The sequence below is a fragment of the Symphalangus syndactylus genome, chromosome X (genome assembly GCF_028878055.3).
Source record: "Symphalangus syndactylus isolate Jambi chromosome X, NHGRI_mSymSyn1-v2.1_pri, whole genome shotgun sequence".
NCBI classification, from domain to species: Eukaryota; Metazoa; Chordata; class Mammalia; order Primates; family Hylobatidae; genus Symphalangus; species Symphalangus syndactylus.
The window spans coordinates 134,751,863-134,768,644 of record NC_072447.2 but is presented as its reverse complement, the minus strand read 5'-3'; the positions used below and the strand labels follow the sequence as shown (position 1 = coordinate 134,768,644).

At 42.1% G+C, this 16,782-nt stretch overlaps 1 pseudogene; it reads left to right on the top strand.

The window, feature by feature from the left end:
* LOC129475894 (MAPK regulated corepressor interacting protein 2-like) overlaps positions 1-16,782 on the top strand; it is a 91,264-nt pseudogene that overhangs the window by 15,245 nt on the left and 59,237 nt on the right.

Here is a 16,782-nt window from a genome sequence, read left to right as displayed (position 1 = left end):
TTCAATACAGATTTATTATTTGCATGAAATTAGGAATGTACATATAGCTGGGTACAGTGGGTCACACTTGTAATCCCAGGACTTTGGGAGGCTAAGGTGTTTGGATGCCTTGAGGTCAGGAGTTCAAGACCAGCCTAGCCAACATGGCGAAACCCCATGTCTACTAAAAATACAAAACAATTAACCAGGCCTGGTGGCCTCCGCTTGTAATCCCAGCTACTAAGGAGACTGAGGCAGGAGATTTGCTTGAACCTGGAGGTTGCAATGAACCGAGACTGCACCATTGCACTGTAGCCTGGGTGACAGAAAAAGTTTTGGTCCCCCCAAAGAGAAAAAGTGTGTGTGTATATATATATATATATATATATATATATATATATATATATATATGGAAATAATCCAAATGGTTATTTTTTGCCTTGACAAATTGTATCGTACTACTTTTCATCTTTATTAATACATTGATTTTTCTCAATCTTTGTCAAGCATTATTCTTTAAACAGTAGGAGAATACTGTAAGACTTATATCTAAAATACAAATTAGTAAAAAAAAAAAAGACACACACAAACACACACACACACACACAAAAACAGACACACTGCTTAAAGTCTCAGGAAATACCTGAAAAATATGTAGTGTCATGGGATCATGATGTGTTTTGATGTTAAATGATGAGACCATGAGATGAAATTCTGAGTAACCTCGACAGGAATTGAACATATGTAGTATGAGTATCATGCCATGTGGAGCACATATGTATGGCATGCAGCAATGACAGCTTTCTGGTTCCTCCTCTATGGTTCTTGCCAAATTGTTGCCTACAATGCAACACATGCGCTAAAACATGAAGAACTTCCTGGTTGTCCGGGAGGGGAGCCAGATCAGAGACCACCAAGGTCTGTAACTTGTTTGCTAGAGAAGATCTCCTCTGAGGTTCAAGCAGTTTTATCCTTGTGCCCTCATCCCCAAATTTATCCCCTGAGGAGGCAGTTTGATGCCATGGAGACTACTGGACCTGTAAGTCTGAGGTAATTCCTAATCATATAGATTAGGTTAGGAAGATTTTAAGTTTCTGAAGGAGTAAGATTCCCGATGAGGATGGGTGGTTTAGGCCTTGGTTTGATTTCAGATGGAAAACGAAAGTGCCACAGTAAGGCCAGATGGCTCCAAACTAGGCAAAAAGCAAGGCAGCCATATCTTCTGGTGCCTTTGTGTCTGGGTGGCGTTTTTTCAGACAGGGAAGGCGGGAGAAGAGGGATCCAAGACATATCTTGGCACATCTAGAGCACTAGTGCCATCGTGAGGTGGTAGTTTAAAGACACCCTACGCCACGTCAACGTCCTTCCCCTGAGGACTACCTGTTGGAGAAGGTCTGGTCTGTGGGGAAGTAGAAAAGGCCTGGGATCCATGCTGATCCTCCTTGCCTTCTCGTCTAGCGCCTTAAAAGAGATCTGGACTTTGGCGGTGTCTTGGTATAGAACCTGGAGAGTGAAGGAAAGCAAATCCTGTAAATTTCCCTTGGAAGAACCCTGTCAATTGTGCGCGGATACTGATGCCGTAAGAGACCCAAAGACCTGTAGCAAGATGACACCATGGGAAAGCCCACCAGCTCTTGCTCTAAGGGGCAGGAACAGGAGACAGATTCCCACAAGAGCCAGAATTCGTCTTTGAGTGGGTTCCTGCTGTCCTGCCCAAACCAGGAGGAACGGAGGCCCCGCCCCCGACTTAATGTATCTGGAACGCCTGGCAGCCGCTGCCTCACTCCAAGCCCCTTACTCTCCAGTTTCTACACCAAGCTACCGTCAATGTCCAGACCTCTCTTAAGACCTTAGAGGAGAAGGCAACAAGACCTAGTCTGGAGCCCAATTCTCTTCCACCTTGGCCCAGATGAGACCTTCCCCCATAGCTTCCTGGGAAGGAGTGTGTGATGGCGGAGTCTGTCTTTAAACAATTTCCTCACGGTGGCAGTAGTGATTCGTATTTTCATGGAAGCCATCCCTTGGCGCACTCTTCCCCCGCCTTTTATGTCTGAAAAAACGCCACTCAGAGAAAAAGGCGCCAGCAAATCTGGCTGCATGGAGATTTGTCCAGTTTGGTGCAACTTTGTCTTACTGTTGAATTTTTGCTTTTTTTCTGTGCATCTGAAAACAAAATGAGTCCTGAACCACCCATGATCCTCAGGAGTCTTGTTCTTTCAGAAATTAAATATACTCCTCACTGTGTCTATCTGGATAGGATTTACTTCACACAGTTACAGTCCAGCAAGTTCCATGTGGATAGAATTTACTTCACACAGTTACAGTCCAGCAAGTTCCATCTGGATAGGATTTACTTCACACAGTTATAGTCCAGCAAGTTCCATGGCATCAAATTGTCTCCTCCAGGTGATAAACTTGGTGGATAAAAGTGCAATAAGGAAAAAATTATTTGAAGCTAGGAAGAGATCTTTGGCAAACAATTTACAAATCTTGGTGGTCTTTGACCTGGTTTCCCTCCCAGAAAACAAGGAGTTCTTCATGTTCTAGCCTCAAGTGTTGTTTGTAGTCAACAATTTGGCATGAGTCACAGAGTAAGGACCAGATAGCAGTCATTACTCCTTGGCCTATATGCTCCACATGGCGTGATCCTCATAGTCCCTATGTTCAGTTCCTATCGAGATTACTCAGTTTCATCTCATGGTCTCAACATTTAACACCAGAACACAGCATGTTCCCATGCATTACATATTCTTCAGGGATTTCCTGAGACATTAGATGCTGTGTGTGGGGGGGATGGGTGTGTATGTCATGTCCTGTCCCTTGGAGCAAGAGTTAGTAGGCTTTCAGGCAGTGTTACTGTATCACAGTCCTTTGTTGCAGCAGTATGAGAACACCAAAGACAGGCCTGTTCCAGGTGTGATAAAGCAGGAGCCAGTATGTTTTCTGATAGTCTCAAGGGCATCTAGTTGTCTAAAGACTGAAAGGACCTTAGATGGAGTCTTGCTCTGTCGCCCAGCCTGGAGTGCAGCGGCACGATCTCAGCTCACTGCATCCTCCATCTCCCAGGTTGAAGGGATTCTCTTGTCTCAGCCTCCCGAAACTGGGACTAAAGGTGGGTTCCCCCATGTTCGGCTAATTTTTGTATTTTTAGTAGAGATGGGGTTTCACCATGTGGGCCAGGCTGGTCTTGAACTCTTGACCTCAGGTGATCAGCCCGTTTTGGCCTCCCAATGTGCTGGATTACAGGCGTAAGCCTAAGCCACTGTGCCCAGCCATTCTATTTATTTATTTATTTATTTATTTATTTATTTAGTGGAGTTGTTACACATAAAGGGATGGGAAACAAAACCAGTGAAAAGGATTGAAAATTAATCCACATTTTAAAAGTGCTTGCCTGTTGGAGGTAGCATTACCCATGATCTCACTTTGTTAGCAGTGGCAGAGAACCGAGTTACCCCGAGTAACAGGCGGCATATCCATATGGATCCAGAGGAACTTCAGTCCTGGCGCCTCAGAAGAAAGAACTTCACTGAGGGGCATAAAGCAGGAAAAGAGACTGAGGCAAGATTCAGAACCGGAGTGGAAGTTTATTTAACAGGCTTTAGAACAGGAAAGAAAGGAAAGAAAAAACCCTTGGAAGAGATCCAAGTGGGTGCCTGAATGGCCAAGAGAACAAAAAGACCTTTTAACCTTGATCCTGGGACCTTACAGGCTTGCCTCTTGCCCATGATTCTTCCTTTAGGGTGAGCTTCCTGCATGCGCAGTGCTCTCCTTACCCTTTGGAATTGAGCACCGTGCACTGTGTTTAGGGAGTTATACACATGCCCATCTGAGGCTTTTTTCTTTTTTCTGGTGGCATGTACCCGGAACATCATATTTCGCCATTTTGTGTCTTAATACGCGTGCCCAAGAAGCTGCTTCTCCCTGGGGCCTGCATTCAATTCGCACTTTTTTTTTTTTTTTTTTTTTTTTGAGACGGAGTCTCGCTCTGTCACCCAGGCTGGAGTGCAGTGGTGCAATCTCCGCTTACTGTAAGCTCCGCCTCCCGGGTTCACGCCATTCTCCTGCCTCAGCCTCTCTGAGTAGCTGGGACTACAGGCGCCCGCCACCACGCCCGGCTCATTTTTTTTTTTTGTATTTTTAGTAGAGACGGGGTTTCACCGTGGTCTCGATCTCCTGACCTCGTGATCCGCCCGCCTCGGCCTCCCAAAGTGCTGGGATTACAAGCGAGAGCCACCGCGCCCGGCCTCAATTCGCACTTTTAATATTAACAGATGTGGATCATCAGGAGATTGTCTCTCCCAGGCTACCAAATTATCATTTTTAGAGGGGCAATGTGATCATTGCCGAACCATCATGTGACATTCGTACTGGGTCGGGGAGAGCCCTTTCCTGCCCTGCTCACTGCCTAACTACCTGTAACTATTTTTTCATATGTGACTATTGTGTCAGGCAAATTTTGAAGAAGGATGAGTGTTTCTGCAAATTCAAAAACAGGTGGCAAAAGTGACGTCAGTGACAATGGTGCAGTAGACACTTTCTGTAGTCCATCTCTCCAGAAAAGCAACCCAAAGCAATCCATAATATATAATTAGAAGATCATTTTCTCAGCACGATATATGGGGCATTTATTAAAACCTACAGCTAATAATATAGTCGAGAGGTAAAGACTGAAAACTTTGCTCCTAAAATCATGAACAGGAGAAAAAAGCCCACTTTTGCCACTTGTCTTAAACATTACACTTAAAATCTAGCTGGGGTCATCAGGCAATGAAGATATATAAAAGGTATCCCAGTTGAAAAGAAAAAATGGAAATTATTTCTCTTCACAAATACAATGATCTTATAAAAAATGCTGCCAGGCACAGTGGCTCACACCTGTAATCCCAGCACTTCGGGAGGCCGAGGCATGTGAATCACCTGAGATCAGGAGTTCAAGACCAGCCTGGCCAACATGGTGAAACCCCGTCTCTACAAAAATACAAAAATTAGCTGGGCATGATGGCAGGTGCCTGTAATTCCAGCTACTCAGGAGGCTGAGGTGGGAGAATCGTTTGAACCCGGGAGGCAGAGGTTGCAGTGAGCCGGGATCATGCCGTTGTACTCCAGCCTGAGCGACAGAGCAAGACTCCAGTCAAAAAAAAAAAAAAGCTTAAAAACCCAGAAAAACAGTATTAGAGGTAGTTAACAAGATCCAGCAAGCAACTGCAGGACAGAACATTAACTTGGAAAAATCAGTTGTAGTTGTGTACACTAGCAATGAATAATCTGAAAATTCAATTAAAAAAGCAATTCCATTTACAATAGCATCAAAATGAATCATAATTTCAGGACAATAATTAACTAAATAGATGAAAGTCTTGCACACTGAAAATCACAAAATAATGGAGAAGTTAAAGATAACCTAAATTTTAATAAAGAACATCCTGTGGTAATGGGTCTGAAGACTAAATATTTTTAACATGGCAATACTACCCATAGAGATCTATAGATTTAATGTAATCCTTATTGTTATCCAACGAGAATTTTTTTGTTGTAAAAAAGGAACACAAATCCTAAAGATCCTATTGAATTGCAAGAGATCTGAATAACCAATGTAAAGTCTGAATAAGAAAAACCAAGGTGGAAGACTCACACTTCTGGATTTCAAAACTTATTAGGAAAGCTAGAGTAATCAAAGCAGTGTGATAATCAAATAAGAATACACACAGTGATTAATGGAAAAGATGGAGAGTCTGGAAATAAACCCAGACATTGTGGTCAATTCATTTATGACAAAGTTATTAAGGTCATTTTACGAGTAGTTGATAGATTCTTTAACAAATAGTACTTAGACAACTGGTTATCCACATGCAAAAGGATGAATTTAGACCTCTACCTCACATTATATGCAAAAATTAACTCAAAATGTATCAAATTTCTAAATATAAGAGCTAAAGCTATAAAACCTTCAGGGAAACTATAGGGATACATCTTCACAACTTTAGATTTGGCAATGATTTATTAGCTATACCACCAAAAGCAGCAATAACAAAAGAAAAAATAAATTGGACTTCCCTGAAATTAAAAACTTTTCACATCAAAGTACACAATTCAGAACTTGAAAAGCCAACTTACAGAATGGGAGGAAATATTTCCAAATCAATTATCTAAAAACTTCTAATATCCGATAAAAGCAAAGAACTCTTAAAACTCAACAATAAAGAGATAACCCAATTTTTAAAAAATAGGCAAAGGGAGAGTGATATCACCAACATGGTAGAGCAGAAGTGATCTGACTTTACCTCAAAGAAAACGAAGAACAGCTATGTAGAGACAAGATTTTTTTTTTTTTTTTTTTTGAGACGGAGTCTCGCTGTCGCCCAGGCTGGAGTGCAGTGGCGCAATCTCGGCTCACTGCAAGCTCTGCCTCCCGGGTTCACGCCATTCTCCTGCCTCAGCCTCTCCGAGTAGCCACAGGCGCCCGCCAACACGCCCGGCTAATTTTTTTGTATTTTTAGTAGAGACGGGGTTTCACCGTGGTCTCGATCTCCTGACCTCGTGATCCGCCCGCCTCGGCCTCCCAAAGTGCTGGGATTACAAGCGTGAGCCACCGCGCCCGGCCAAGACAAGATTATTAGAAGCAATATTCCAGAACTGAACATTGAGACTGTGACGATCCATGGGGCTATAAGGAAGTGAAAAAGTGTGAGCAGCTAGAAAGACCAATGGACTTCTCTCTCCATGATTCCCCAACCCCAAGCTGCTAGGCACCATGTAGAAAAGTCCCCCTTGACTGGGCGTGGTGGCTCACGCCTATAATCCCAGTATTTTGGGAGGCGGAGGCAGGTGGATCACCTGAGGTCAGGAGTGTGAGACCAGCCTGACCAATATCGTGAAACCCCGTCTCTACTAAAAATACAAAAATTCGCCGGGCGTGGTGGTGTGCCCCTATAATACCAGCAACTCGGGAAGCTGAGACAGGAGAATTACTTGAACCTGGGAGGTGGATGTTGCAGTGAGCCCAGATTGCGCCACTGCACTCCAGCCTGGGTGACAGAGTGAGACTCCATCCCCCCACCCCCCTCCTCAAAAAAAAGGAAGAGGCCAGGCGCGGTGGCTCAAGCCTGTAATCCCAGCACTTTGGGAGGCCGAGGCGGGCAGATCACGAGGTCAGGAGATCGAGACCATCCTGGCTAACACGGTGAAACCCCGTCTCTACTAAAAATACAAAAAATTAGCCGGGCGTGTTGGCGGGCACCTGTAGTCCCAGCTACTCGGGAGGCTGAGGCAGGAGAATGGCGTGAACCCGGGAGGCGGAGCTTGCAGTGAGCCGAGATTGCGCCACTGCACTCCAGCCTGGGGGACAGAGAAAGACTCCGTCTCAAAAAAAAAAAAAAAAAAAAAAGGAAGAAAAGAAAAAAAGAAAAGTCCCCCTTGGTTCACAGTTTCCTCTGTAAAATGTGAGATCAAGGCAGAGAGCTAGCTTCTCTCCCATTTTGGTGTCCTTTGCAGGAATCCTATTCTTGCCTCAATCCCTAGGAGGCATCCTGACTGCCTGTAGGAAGAAAAATCCCTGAGGGGGTCGTCTGAGACTGAAAGTGGAGTTGAAGCTAGCAACCCCAGTGCATTAAATTTGGGGACTTCTCTTTTACTCAGGCAAAGAAGATCTCAAACCAGAGAGGGACATCAGCAACAACATGAAAATGAACAGGAATGGAAGAAGAACAGGAAAGGCTAGACTTACATAAAATAGATTAAAGTCAAAAACTGTAGAGAGAGACAAAGAAAGTCACTGTATAACAATAAAGATGCCGGCTGGGCGCGTTGGCTCACGCCTGTAATCCCAACACTTTGGGAGGCCGAGGCGGACAGATCACGAGGCTAGGAGATCGAGACCTTTCTGGCTAGCACGGCGAAATCCCGTCTCTAGTAAAAATACAAAAATTAGCCAGACTTGGTGGCGGGCGCCTGTAGTCCTAGCTGCTCCGGAGGCTGAGGCAGGAGACTGGCGCATACCTGGGACGGGGAGCTTGCAGTGAGCGGAGATCGCGCCACTGCACTCCAGCCTGGGCGACAGAGCAAGACTCAAAAAACAAACAAAACAAAACAAAACAAAAATGAAGATGCCAATTCAGTAAGAGGATATAACAATTTAAAATATGTATTTACCCAACACTGGAACACACAAATATATAAGGCAAACATTTGGAGATCTAAACGGAGAGATAGACTGGTGTACAACAACAGTGGGAGACTTCAGTACCCCACTTTCAGTAATGGACAGCTTATCCAGAAAAAGAAACATTGGAATTAAACTGTACTCTAGACCAAATGAACTTAACAACTGACATTTACAAAATATTTCATCCAATTGCTGTAGAATATACATTCTTGTCATCAGTCAGCACATGGAACACTCTCCAGTATAGAGCATGTGTTAGGCCACAGAACAAGGCTCAACAAATATAAGAAAAGACCCGAAAATATGAAATTACCAGAAGAAGAGACTGCAGAAATGCTTTAAGACATCATTTTGGGCAATGATTTTTTTGTAGGAGACCTCAAAAAGTACTGGCAATCAAAGCAAAAATGGACAAATGAGAGTAAATCAAGCTAGAATGCTTCTGCCCAGCAAGAAAACAATAAAGTGTGGAGACAACCTACAGTAAGAGAGAATATATTTGCAAACTTAAAAAAACTCAGCTCAATAGAAAAAAAACAAATATATCTGATTTACAAATGGGCAAATGATCTGAATAGACATTTCTGAAAGAAAGACACACAAATGGCTAATGGATGCATGAAAAAATGCTCAACATCACAAATCACCAGGGAAATGCAAATCAAAACTACAGTGGGATACCGTATTTCCCCAGTTTAAATGGCTCTTACAAAAAAGACAGAGAGTAACAGATGTTGGCTAGGAAGCACAGGAAGAGGAATGCTTGTATAATGTTGCCTGCAATGTACATTAGTACAGCCTGTATGAGACACAGGATGGAGTTTCCCAAAAATACTAAAAATAGAATTACCATATGATGTAGCAATCCCACTGCTGGGTATATATCCAAAAGAAAGGAAATCAGTACATCATATATATATATATATATATATATATATATGTGTGTGTGTGTGTGTGTGTGTGCATTCTTATTTTTATTGCAGCATTATTCACAGTAGTCAAGATATGGAATCAACCTAAGTGTTCATTAATGGATGAATGGATTAAGAAACTGTGCCATACATATAAAATGGAAGACTATTGAGCCAGAAAAAAGAATGGAATTCTGTCATCTGCAGCAACCAGAATGGAACTTTAGGACACTATGTTAAGTGAAATAAGCCAGATACAGAAAGACAAATTATCACATGTCCTCACTCATATGTAGGAGCTAAAGGAATCCATCTCATGGAATGTATAGAGTAGAATGGTGGATACCAGAAGTTAGGAAGAGAGGGGACTGAAGAGAGGCTGGTTAATGGCTACAAAAATACAGTTAGACAGAAGAAGTTCTAGTGTTCAATAGCACAGTTAGGACATCTATAGTTGACAATAATTTAATGGTTATTTCTAAATAGATAAAACACATTTGAAATGTTCCCGAACACAAATAATAAATGCAGTAGGGGATGAGTATCCCAGTTTTCCTTTTTTGATTATCACACATTTTATGCGTGCATCAAAATATCATGTGTACCCCATAAATATGTACAACTATAATGCATCAATTTAAAGAATCGGCAAAGGTCTTAAATAGACAATTCTCCAAAGAAGATACACAAATGACCAACAATTACATGAAAACATGCTTCCATTATTAGTGTTTTCAGAAATGTAAATCAGAACCACTTCATGATACCACTTAACACCCACTAGAATGGATATTACTTAAAAAGAACAAATATGGGTGGGGAGGCGGAGAAATTGGAACCCTTCTGCAGTGAAGGTGGGAATGCTAAATTGTGCATCTGCTATGGAAAACAGTTTATCAGTACTTCAAAAATTTAAACATAGAAATAACCATATGACCTAGCATCTCTACTCCTAAGTATACTCCGCAAACAATTGAAAACAAGTACTCAAACAAGTACATGTATATACTCACTGTATATATTTATTAACAATACCCAAAAGGTGAACACAAACAAACATCAATCACTTGATGAATGGATAAACAAAATTTGATATATACATATGGATATTACTCAGCTACAAAAAGAAATGAAGTACTGACATATATTACAACATGGATGAAATTTGAAAACATGCTAAGTGAAAAAAGCAAAATGAAAAAGGCCCCTTATTGTGATGATCAGTAGTGAGGGAAAGCAGATGATTTTGCCAGGGGCTCGGCATAGAGTGGAATGGGGAATGACTGCTTCATGAGTCCAGGGTTTTCTTTTGTGGTAATGAAAATTATTTGCCACTACACAGAGGTAGTGCTTGCACTGCATTGTGAATGTACTAAATGTCACTGAATTTCAAACATTTTAATGGTTAATTATATGTTACATGAATTATACCAACACAGTTTTAAAAAGTGCCAATATTTTTAAGCCTATCATTATTTCCAAGAATAACTAATTATGTTTGAAAAGTACTCAAGTTATTAGTGAAGACAACTTGTTTTAACAATTATACTACAGGGGAATTTGAACATTAGTTTATAAATGTACATATTATATGTGCAAAGGAACAAATCATAATACATAGCCCAAACATTTTAAAAGTGATTCTTTCTTCTCACTATGCTTGACCTACCATATGTTTTCTGTTTATAATTCTTAAAATTCTTCTAGAGTAAAATATAAAAAAAACTCAAGCACTCAAAAGTATATATTGATATGGATATATTCAAAGATTATAAGGTGATGCTGAGGATTTTGGACAAAATTTCAAATAGTATGAATCCAGTTATATTGAAAGTAAAATGTGTGTGGGACTCTGTGTGTATTCATATCTGTTCATATGCATATACAAATGTTTAAATACCATATATATGTTTTTTTTACACAGGATCAGACTCTGCTGCCCAGACTGGAGTGCAATGGCATGATCATGGCTCAATGCAGCCTCAACCTCCCTGGACTCAGGTGAGCCTTTCACCTCCACTTCCTGAGTAGCTGGGACTACAGGTATATGCCACCATGCCTGGCTATTTTTTTTTTTTTTGAGACAGGGACTCGCTATATTGCCAAAATTGCTACTTGCTAAATTGGTCTTGAACTCTCAGGCTCAAGCGATCCTCCTGCTTCAACCTCCAAGGGTGCCGGCATTAGAGTTCTGAGCCACCACGCCTGGCCAATGCCATATATTTTATATCATGGTCAGTGTTATACTGAGCATGTGTTTGAATATGGTATTTTTGAGCAACAAATTCATATCTTTAATTCATAGTTACATAAACAGAGACATTAATGAAACATTATAGCTTCATGGGAGTAGTGTGAATACATCCATCTTAAAGTTTTACTGGGGTTCACATCTAAGTGACTCAATATGAGACGTGCCTATTTCAATTATCATTTATTGAATTTTGTTTTCTTTCGAGATTTTAAAGAGAAAATTTGAAGGTAAGAGAGATAAAAATTCAAGAATAATTTTAAAATCCTAATTTTCAGAGTCATAACTATGTAAAATATATATATTTATATATGTGTTTATGTATGTATAAATAGATTTTATAGATTAAAAAAGCAAGATGAGATCTTAATTCTTAATGACTAGTCCAGTCACATAGTTCTTTGCAAATATTTTATTGTCCAAAATTCAGAAATTGCAAATTTTATATGACAATGTCGAAAACTGCTCAGAAATCAAATTTTAGAATGAAAATCTTCATTCATACTATGGAATATTCATACTAAATGCAGTGCATAGCTAAATCCAATTTAAATGTAAATTCATTGTGTTGACTATATATAGAACTTTTTATCTATGTATTGAAAAATGGAATAAATATGGAAAAGGGTGTCTGTTTAATATACAGTTTTGAGACTGCTTTTCTCTTGATCAGCACATGGGGTTTTTTTTTTTTATTTCTTTGTAAATTCCGCCTTTTTGTTACTAATGAGAAAATATAGGACTGAATCTTAACTGGAAAACAGTAACACATATACACAGCAAAGTTATAGGGCAGTCTTTTTTTTTTTTGGGACGGAGTCTCGCTCTGTCGCCCAGGCTGGAGTGCAGTGGCGCAATCTCGGCTCACTGCAAGCTCCGCCTCCCGGGTTCACGCCATTCTCCTCCCTCAGCCTCTCGTGTAGCTGGGACTACAGGCGCCCACCACTACGCCCGGCTAATTTTTTGTATTTTTAGTAGAGACGGGGTTTCACCGTGGTCTCGATCTCCTGACCTCGTGATCCGCCCGCCTCGGTCTCCCAAAGTGCTGGGATTACAGGCTTGAGCCACCGCGCCCGGCGGGCAGTCTTAAGCCATGGCCATTTAATGACACAGGAAAATGTTTGTGTTCCAATGTTAAATAATGAAACCATGAGACAAAATCCTGTGATCCATCTGATTAAAATTTATAGTCATTCCTGTGTTTGTGTCCATTCGAATCCGGTTCTGTGTCTCTGTCAAGCTTGAGAGCTACCTGGTCCCTTATCTTAGAACTCCACTAAATGGCAGCCTCCCACTCAACATATAAGGCCCAATGCCTAGATCAGAACATGAAATGGAACTCCTAGGGAACCTGGGTAGGGAGTCAGGACAAGAACCACATGGCCTGGCCGGGCGCGGTGGCTCACGCCTGTAATCCCAGCACTTTGGGAGGCCGAGGCAGTCGGCTCAGGAGGTCAGGAGATCCAGACCATCCTGGCTAATGCGATGAAACCCCGTCTCTACTAAAAAAAAAAAAAAATTAGCCGGTTGTGGTGGCGGGCGCCTGTAGTCCCTGCTACTCAGGAGGCTGAGGCAGGAGAATGGCGTGAACCCGGGAGATGGAGCTTGCAGTGAGCCGAGATTGTGCCACTGCACTCCAGCCTGGGCGACAGAGCAAGACTCTGTCTCAAAAAAAAAAAAAAAAAATTAACCGCATGGCCTGGTGCCTAGATTTGCTCTTCTCCAAGACCTTAGATGTCAACATTTGTTTGTTTGTTTGTTTGTTGTTCCCTTAGGCATGGATCCCTGAGGTCTGCCCCAGATATAAGAAAACAGCAGATATAATGCTGAGTGAAGAAGAGTATAAATGAGAAGATTGGTTGCGCGGATACTGAGTTCATGAAAAGAGGAGATGACTGATGAGGGTGAGTGGACCACACCTCGGTTTAATATCCAATGGAAAACAAAAGCAAAATGCTGAGAGTGGAATAAGTTTACACAAATTGAGCAAACTGCTAAGTAGTTCTAGTTTCTGGTGTCTTTGTCTCTTCTTGGCCTTTTTTTTGAAATGTGATGGGCGGGAGAATAGCGCCTAGAGCAAAGTCAGTTGGCTTCTCCCGTACAATGCTGCCATCGTGAGGATATAGTTGCATAACATTCAAAGCCGTAAGCGTTTCCTCCATGTCAGCCCCAGCGATTGAGGAAGGAAAAGCCAGTGAAGGCTGAACAGGCCCGAGACACAAGTTGATCTTCCTACCCTTTTCTCTGAGGCCTGGCAGAAGCAATGAACAAATGTAAAGTCTCCATGAAGTGTCTGCTGAGTGAGAGAGCAGGACTGAGCCAGCTGCTTCCAGGAAGTTTTGGCACAGGAAGTAGAGGACAGGGCCTCAGTTTTCTCATAGTGGGGACAAGGCTAGAAAATGATACAGCCAAGTACAGACCCTTGGGGCATTTATGTTATGAATATGCCCTTGGGAGCTTTAGGCAACCTGGTTGTCCTTGTGTTGTGAGGCTGTGACATTTATAGCAGCAGTGTTGGCTGGCAATGATGGGCCAATTCCAGGAACCATCTATCTGAAGTCAGTGTCACTCACATGGTCCTCAATACACTAAAATTCTAACCACTATTGCCTATAGCTAGAAGGACCTCTGTAGAGGAGTGAGGATACACTGACATGCCTATGTGGGCCAGAACATCTTTTAGGAGAGCTGATATGCTAAAGTGGATGAAGGCCAAGAATGTGATGGAAGGCCTAAGCAATTATCTGAGCGCACAAGCCAGCAGCTTCTGTGACTTTATATAAGTTCAGGAGAAAGTCTTTTGTCATAATAGGACACCAATGTCATCTCAGCTCTCTCAAGGAGGGCAGATAGGTGGCTTTTTCCTGTTCTATGTCCTTGATAAGTATGGCATTGTTTAGGCCTGAGTAAATCATTATCTACTGCATCCTAGCTAGTATTTTCTGTAGCAGCTTCAAATCTATTTCCTAATGAAGATATCCAATCTTTGGTGTGGAGACCTCTAGATACTTTATGACTCATAATTGAGAATCAAAATGGTGACTAAAAGTGTATGGGTGACTTGATCCTCATGACATTCTTCCTCAGAGTTTATTATTTTAGTATCTGAATTCTTAATGAAAGGAATTAATGGTCTGGTTCTGCACTGTGACATTACAGTGCTTCAAGAGCTTGTTCAGGTATGACCTCTCCTGGCCCCTGAGGATTCAGGCAGGCATTCCAGGGCAAGGCATTCTAGGTTAGCCTGGCTTTTTTGACATCTTTGACTGTGTCTAGCTCTCTCTCTAGCTGGTTTTGTTGAGTGATGATCTGCAGACATAGATGCTATTGGCATGCACAAGTGTCTTGAGAACTCTCTGGGAAGCATTTCTCCATGACCCTTGATATCTTACCTCCCCCAGAGTATTTCACCTAAACTAGACTTAGACGTCTGCTAAACTACCTCCTATGGAGGAATAGTTTGACCCGACCATTTTCATGGAAGAATACAGACCTACCTATGGGACAGTGTCTCATATCTGAAGGTAGAAATGATGGTGTCCCCAAACCTAGAATTCTTTAGGCTAAGTGATCTTTTATTCACCCCTTGCTAACTATCTTTAATAGAGGCTGTGTGCCTGGGCAGTGGATAGAAGCCTGGCAAGGAAATCACACCTAGCCAAGTTCCAGTGGTAGTGACAAGGAGATTGATTGGCTTATTCTGCAATGGAAGATAGTGTGGAGGGGCAATGAGCCTATCATTCCCATTTAGGTTGGATACATGTCATTCATCTGCACCAAGTAGTCCCTTTAGCCATCATAAAATCTTAATTGCATTCTCTGTGTCCTCATAAACAGCCATTCCTTGCCTCTGATTTAGGGAGAAAAGCAAATTGTTGAACCTTGTGGATTAAACCTACCACACCATAAGATAAATAACAAAGTAAAGTGTATTTTACTCCACCTTTTTTTTTTTTTTTTTTTTTTTTTTTGCGGTGGAGTCTAGCTCTATCACCCAGGCTGGAGTGCAGTGGCGCAATCTCGGCTCACTGCAAGCTCTGCTTCCTGGGTTCACACCATTCTCCTGCCTCAGCCTCCTTAGTAGCTGGGACTACAGACACCGGCCACCACGTCTGGCTAATTATTTGTAATTTTAGTAGAGACAGGGTTTCACCGTGTTAGCCAGGAGGGTCTCGATCTCCTGACCTCGTGATCCGCCCGCCTCGGCCTCCCAAAGTGCTGGGATTACAGGCATGAGCCACCGCACCCAGTGCATTTTACTCTACTTCTAACATGTCATAACCTTAAACCAAACATTTAGTCGTGTACATATTCTAGAGAGCCAATATACACATTGTGATGCACCTGTAAAAATTTAAACAAAAAATGAATGGTGTCTACATTTCTAAAGGAATGTTTCTGAGCATATATTTTTCAGAGTTACCTTCATTTACACTGAAGGCTTGCAATGTTGAAAACACTTACCATTTATGATATTCAAATGAATTCATCCTCCTGAAAGCTTTGTTAAAATACACACTTGATCTGCTCCAAACCACCATGTAGAATGTGACCCAATTTCAATACAGATTTGTTATTTGCATGAAATTAAGAATGTATATATAGCCGGGCGTGGTGGCTCACACCTGTAATCTCAGCACTTTGGGAGGCCAGGGTGATTGGATCACTTGCGGTGAGGAGTTGGAGAACAGCCTGGCCAACATGGCGAAATCCTGTGTCTACTAAAAATACAAAACAATTGGAGATGGTCAAGGTGGCTCACGCCTGTAATCCCAGCACTTTGTGGGGCCTAGGCGGGCAGATCACGAGGTCGGGAGATGGAGACCATCCTGGCTAACATGGTGAAACCCTGTCTCTACTAAAAACACAAAAATTAGCTGGGCGGGTGGCATGTGCTTTTAGTCCCAGCTACTCAGAAGGCTGAGGGAGGAGAATCACTTGAACCTGGGAGACGGAGGTTGCAGTGAGCAGAGATCACACCACTGCACTCCAGCTTGGGTGACAGAGCGAGATTCCATCTCAAAAAAAAAAAAAAAAAACCAACAAACAAAAATAACAAGTAACCAGGCCTAGTGGCGTGCACTTGTAATCCCAGCTATTCAGGAGGCTGAGGCAGGAGAATCACTTGAACTGGAGGTTGTAATGAGCCGAGATCTCGCCATTTCACTCCAGCCTGGGAGACAGAGAGAGTTTTACTCTCAAAAAAGAAAAAAATAATGTGTATATATCGGGGAACCTGCCCCGATATTCACGTAGGTTCTTTTCTATTTTCCTTAAGCGTCGGCCAGCTTGAGAAATAAAGAGACAAGAGTACAAAAGAGAAATTTTAAAGCTGGGCATCTAGGGGAGACATCACATGTTGGTAGGTTCCGTGATGCCCCACAAGCTGCAAAAACCAGCAAGTTTTTATTAGGGATTTTCAAAAGGGGACGGAGTGTGCGAATAGGTGTGGGTCACAGACATCAAGTACTTTACAA